Source organism: Periplaneta americana, chromosome 4 (genome assembly GCF_040183065.1).
Source record: "Periplaneta americana isolate PAMFEO1 chromosome 4, P.americana_PAMFEO1_priV1, whole genome shotgun sequence".
Lineage (NCBI taxonomy): Eukaryota > Metazoa > Arthropoda > Insecta > Blattodea > Blattidae > Periplaneta > Periplaneta americana.
In genome coordinates, this window is record NC_091120.1 from 151,580,244 (window position 1) to 151,587,369 (window position 7,126).

The following is a 7,126-nucleotide window of genomic DNA, read 5'->3' on the forward strand; positions in this document are numbered from 1 at the left end:
GTTGCATCAGTGAAGACGTATGTCGTGTCAGTGAAGTGTGCTGTGTAAGTGAAACGTGTTCCTGTCAGTGAAGTTTTATAGTTTATAGTGGCAGTGCAAAGAATTAGAACAGTGAAATGTTTTTGAAGTGTTAGTGAAATCAGGATAGAATCAGTGAAATGAGTCGTAGTTCCAGTGCAGTGAGTGAGTTGACAGCGAAATGAGTGTAATGTTGAAAGGTACTTGTGCAGATATGATCATATACTCGTGGGTTTTAGTTCGATCTTAGTTTTAAGATACAAATTAGAATATTTCAAATGTTATTTTAAGTGATCGTTTCATTTAATTTAGTATATTCCTTGTTGTTATTATTATTATTATTATTATTATTAATTATTAGTATTATTATTAATTGTATTTTTAATTAATAAGTTTATTATTGTCATTATTGAGTGTAATTAGTTACCACTGCCACCGGGTATATATCCATTGCAGTGTGAATAAATACATACATACATACATACATACATACATACATACATACATACATACATACATACATACATACATACATACATACATTATCTAAAAAATGTAACAAACCTCCTACATCTATATTAAGTATTACATTACATAATTCTGATTGTTGTCTTATACAGTGTAAATGTCCGATTATTAAAGAGTCCTCTGAAGTTAAGTATTTAGGCATAATTTTCGATAATCATTTAAAATGGAACCAACACATTAATTACCTTTGTAATAAATTACGTAAAATAGTATATTATTTTGTTTTATTGAGGAATTACTTGTCAATAAGTTTATTACGCACAATATATTTAACTTTATTTCAATCGGTAATTATGTATGGAATTTTAGGATGGGGTAGCTCATTTAAATCCAATTTTAATCCACTTTATTTATTACAGAAGAAAATAATTAAAATATGTCTTCATAAACCTGTTGATTTTCCATCTCAAAATTTGTTTTTAGACTTTAATGTACTTAACGTAAGACAAATTTATTATGTTGTATTAATAAAATTCATACATAAAAATCGAAATAATTTTGAAATTATTGTATTCTCATAGTTATGAAACAAAAGGTATGAATTCTTTGAGATTGTTTGAACCAAAATGCAACACTGTTACAGTATTTAATCATAGTAGTAATTTAGGCCCAAGAATATATAAAAAATTTATATTTAAATATCCTAATCTTGTCAATTGTAATAGTTCTAGTATTAAATTTAAAAAGTTATGTAATCTTATGGATTTTATAAAAATTGAAAAGTTGTGAATTTAAATTTATATACTATAATTGCATAGTAGACATAAGACAAAATGTATTGTATAATTATTAATTCCAATTCAGGAATCCGCCCCTGAGCACGAGTTCTACTCTTTCAGGGGCGAGCTAAAAGTTTTTCTGTATATATTATATTTTATGTTAGAATTATTAGCAAAATAATAAATAAATAAATAAATAAATAAATAAATAAAATAAAAAATAAAAATTGAAATAACTGAGGATGATGTGATGACTTAAATGCTCTTTACTCTTTAGTTTGAGGTCGAGTGATGCACTGTATTCAATTTGTATTCCCCTATCACGTCTAGCGTAACTGTAGGTAGGAGAGGGATATCAGGGAAGGCAAGGTTTAAACGCGTGCTGTTGCTGGAACGAAAATAAAGAACAGTACGTGAAAGAACGGGATGAGTACACTGGTGTAGGTCTACACTTTTAATAGAGACTTCAAGGTACGGGTTACCCCTGCGGTGGCTGAGTTACCAGACCTCCGGCCTATCACGCAGGCGGCCCAGGTTCGAGTCCCGGTTAGGTCTGGGATATTTCGTTGAAAAATACATAGTGAAACTTGCGGCGGACAAGATCGCAGTTGGGGTTTTTCTCGGAGTTCTCCTGTTTTTTTTCCATAGTAGGCATTTACATCTGTACAAAGCAGTTAACACATTTTTAGCTTCAGAACACTAGCCAATTAAAGAAATGATACCTCTAAATAGTTTATACTATAGTTGTAATATTTTTTTACCCTCAAAACTTAAGAAGAAAGGTATTCTACAAACAACTTCAAATTAGTGTAACTCTGAAAATATTGAGATTAGGACACATGTTTACATGACATTTTTTGCTCAGAATGTCTTCGGAAATAAGCCCCTTAAGCGACGGTAAATCTTCGTGGATCACCCTGTATAGTCGAAACCAGTGAGTGAAATAACATTATTGAGAAGCTTTTTTATATAAAAATATTCCGAAATGAGATGCTGAATGAACGGGAATATGGCGTGAAAGAAATCGCGAAACAAATCGACGAAAATTGAACAAAAAATATAACTTTAACTTGCTTTTTCTACATTAAAAAAGTGCCTTAGACCAATGTTGCGCTGATCCCCTCAATTTAATACTATTCACTTTTGTCGCGATTAGCAGCTACATAGGCCTACTCATTACACAACTTTTTTCTTTAATTATAATTTTAAATGTAATACCGTTTATAAAGATGCTTCTCAAATAGAGCAATTCTGGCTCTACGTGTAGAATATCTGAACATTAACATTGTCCTTCAATGATCACCTCCTGTCGACCTCACTTTTAAATGCATACCTGGTTGTCAATTTATTCAAATGTCAGTCATTTGAATAATTCGATAGTAGAAAGCTGCAAATAGTTCGTGCACATAGCCGAAAGGTGGCAGGTGTGATTTCTATTCACGAAACAATTCCGAGAAATAGCGACTACAGGATGAAAAGGGAAAGTGTAGTACCGGCAAGGACAACGATTAAACAATGAAACTGAGACGACGAAAGATGGATTAATTTGAGCTCCTGCCGTTACAGCTGTACAGACATAATCAATTTCAAGTCTCCGATGTAACGTCTGAATGCTAACAAATTTCTGCTGGTTTGTCTCAAAGTTCTGTACTGTCCTCATTTTTGTAATACACAGTTGATATTCTTATTCCTGCTTCCCTAGACAATCTCAGATGCTGATGATACAGCAGCGAGGCTGAAACACTTGGCCACGTACTGGGGTTCTGTAAGAAGCGAGACTTACTGCGTAACAATAGACACCATCGTCCGCATACAGCCAGGAATGTCAATCGATGCCCACAGGAGCAAGCGCGCGCTTTAGAGCCCAGGAGAACCTGAGCGCCTTAAGCAGAAAGGAAAGAGACAGACGAAAGTGGTGGTATATGCCGCTTGGTCGAGCTATATTCAGGGATGGCCAGCACTGATTCAATAGATGAAGGGAAGAGAACTTATTAAAACTGTATCCATGTTAATTTTTAGATTTGCCTGAGAAGTATAAGTGCATTATAAGAATGTAAGTTTTAATTTTAATGCTCATTTTTCACAAATTTGATTTTTTTATTCAAAAGAAATATTTTCTCAACTTTTTGTATAGAAAAGTGAAATTTTCAGGTATAGGCCTATTTATTTAGTAGCCTTACAGAATGTTTTCGTAAATCTAATATACCGTATATACGTATTCCTGAAGATAGTGTATTGAAAATTTTGAAAATATTCGCATGGAAATTGTTTGTAAGGAAATGAATTAACAAAGCAACTACTGTTACATCATAAGCAAAAGATACGTGCCCATGTGTTGTAAAAATGTCAGCTCTATAGCTTGAGCAGATTTCGAGAAAATAATTGAATATTCTGATGATAGGAAGTTGCTCACAAATATCACCTTAAAAGCATAATGCTATAAGAGTTTTGTTATGTAATATTAGTTACACTTAAAACAGATACATTACCTAGGTAACTTTGCTTTGTACTGTAATATTGTTTTGATTAGTTTATTGATTACTTTTGTAAGGCTAAAGGTACCATTAATATAAATTCCAACTTATCATGTTATACTCAATCTCTTTCTTTGGAATATCACTTTCTTTATGAATGATGCGTTTCATCCATTTAATACAATATAATATTATACTACTATGGAATTTAAGCGAATATTCCTTCCTAACTCTCTATTATGTTGTTAAGATTTAAAACACAAGTGCAATATTAAGAAATCAGTGTTAGTACATTTGTTTTACAGACAATATAGATAATATTAAACAGAAAGAAGCCATATAAAATAACGACATAAAATTTCACGTTCCGTTTGAAGTTTGTGCACCACTGTTTTGTTAATCCAACAGTTTGCTTATTCATATACACAACCCTTCCTCTTTCCATACTTAGTGCTTGATGCCCGCGCACGACGTCAAGGTCAGAAAAATGCGCTTGCTTTGGCATCACTGGCTTAGATGAATAGCTACTGCGCCAGCGTCGACTTACTTCGTGGGATTTCTGAGTTCATAATCCTGGTAATTCTAAATGGAATTTGTGATGAGCTATAACAGTTTCCAATTTAACACTGTTTTACTTGTATGATCTAATATAATTCGACACTGTTTTAAAAATTACGCAATTTTAAATATTGTAATTTAACTGACTGCGTAAAATCACACGTTAGTTTTAAGAAGAAAAAGTCATCTGTAATATATTTTTTTAGTCGGTTATTTAACGACGCTGTATCAACTACTAGGTTATTTAGCGTCGATGAGATTGGTGATAGCGAGATGACATTTGGCGAGATGAGGTCGAGGATTCGCCATAGATTACCTTGCATTCACATTACGGTTGGGGAAAACCTCGGAAAAAACCCAACCAGGTAATCAGCCCAAGCGGGGATCGAACCCGCGCCCGAACGCAACTTCAGAGCGGCAGGCAAGCGCCTTAACCGACTGAGCCACGCCGGTGGCTTCTGTAATATGTGTTTGTTATGTTGGCTCCATGCGACTTTAATTGGAGAAATATGCGTCAATGTCTTTTATTATAGAACTGACTCATCCGTATATCTGAACCCATTTCTTGATACTATTTTGTATTACTGGACTTATATTGTTTTAAGAAGCGTCAGTGAAATAACCATATCAAATTTCCGAGTTCTAGACTCATGTTTCCAAACGAAGATAAGATTTTACCTGCAAATAAGTAAAAAAAAATCGTCGTATGTTGCTATAATTGCTTGTGAGGGTGAGATTAACTTAAAAAATATGTGTACTCATATGATTTTGTAAAAAGAAAATGCCATTAGTCATCAATTAAAAGCTTTATTTTTTTCTTCAATTGAAAACATCTTTCCTTAAATCACTTAAACATAATGCACATCTTCAGACATCATTATAAAGTTAGTAATATTTTACACTTAAAAATTATTTTTACATTATTTTCAGGTAAAAGACATAACTTCATCATGTTTTATTTACATTCATGTGTAATTTCGTTGAAAATACAATAGGGTAAACTGGGGTCTGTTTGACAGTCGGGCATGTTGGACACTCTGTACTTTAACGTGTTACTTCGCCACTTGTGGGCACCACATTCTGCTAGAAGTCAACGACGGAAGTAGCCACGAGTGGGGCTACGTCCGTCATTGACTTCTAGCAGAATGTGGTGCCCACAAGTGGCGAGGTAACACGTTAAAGTACAGAGTGTCCAACATGCCCAACTGTCCAACAGACCCTAATTTACCCTATATTGAGTTATTCAATAGTCACTAAAGTCTTGGAAGTCCCATAATTTCGTAAAAATTAAGTTAATAAAGAAAAATAATACAGTTTTGTTAATAAAAGAATGGGGTTTAGTTTCGCAGGAAATTCTGTGTCATTATTGTTGCTATGGCAAACGAGTTGCATAGCACTTTAAGCTATTGTTGAATAAGTTGATGTGTTTTTTTTCCAAATTATAATAATAAAATAATGGTGTTGCCTCTACAAATGTGAATTGGTCTTATTCAGTGTTTGTGAATGTAATAGAAATTGTTCCCGCGCACTGAGAAGATTCTGAACTTTAAATGGTTTTCAGGTATGGACCATGGAATTTGTCATCATTGTGGAAGATTGTAAAAAAATTTGAAGAGACCGGTTTCGTGGTAGATAAAAAATGACGGGTGATTTAAGGAAAAACCCAAAGATTGCGTGAAACGTTTATATAGGTGAAGAGATGAGACCTGGCATGTGAGCTGCGCATGAGGGTAACGAATGAGCCATCGGAAAGAGAGTTTGTTTCACGATGAATAATACCATACGAATCTATTGACACGGAAGTTCATCTCAGACTAAAAGTTATCTCCCCCCTCAATACCTATTGGTGATATAGCCATGGTACATGATACGATCTCAAGACAGGTCTTACCTCCTCTACGGTACTCTAATATAATTGTAAAACATAATATTTAGGTAGTATTTATTTAACAGTATTTCATATTGAAATATAAACATAATCCATATCCCAATATTTTCATGACTGTGTGTGGAAAGTATCGAGGCTTATTAAATAGAGAATACAGAGAGATAGACTGTGTGGAAAACTACTTAGCTTACACTTCTGTTTCTATAGCACCACGAGTGACATCATCGTATTACAATAAAACGGAAAAGTTTTATCCATATATGGTTCCGCTTGAACATTTCATGTTAAAACTTTGTGGTAGAGTAAAGTGAGTAGAAAGCGATATGAATGTTGGTATGTTTTTACAAAAAGTCCAGGAAATTAGACAAAATTCTGAATATGGAATATGCCGTGTGAATGAAGTTGCCGGAGACAGTAAACCAGCTAGTCAACAGAGTTGCATATCTTCAGAAATTTCTTTACACATGAAAACTCCCACTATTTTATTAACGAACTTACTTCTTGTCATAGAAGGACTTTAAAATCTTTCGTGACTTTCGAATGATCCTATGCTGTACATCTGAGATGAAAATATTTAAGTTTTTCTTGATCCTTTCATCAATTGAATCGTTCATTTGTAAAAACCACATGAGTCCATATTTTTACGAAAATGAGTCACCGGTACTATAGGAAGCACTATGGGTAGACGCATCATTTCCAGTCAAAACAACATGAGTCCGATCATTATTAAGCATTCTATAAAATCTTAAAATATTGAGTTCTTTCAAAACTACATCAGTCCTGACTCATGTGGCTTTAATGCTTAACGCCATGGTGCAGCCATGACGCATTTGCTATCATGCACTTCTTTGTCAAGGTGTTGGACAGTGAGTGTAGTTCCAAGAGTTAAGTAGAAGAAAAAATAATCAACAGTGTTCTATGAAAGCATCTGTACCGGATAG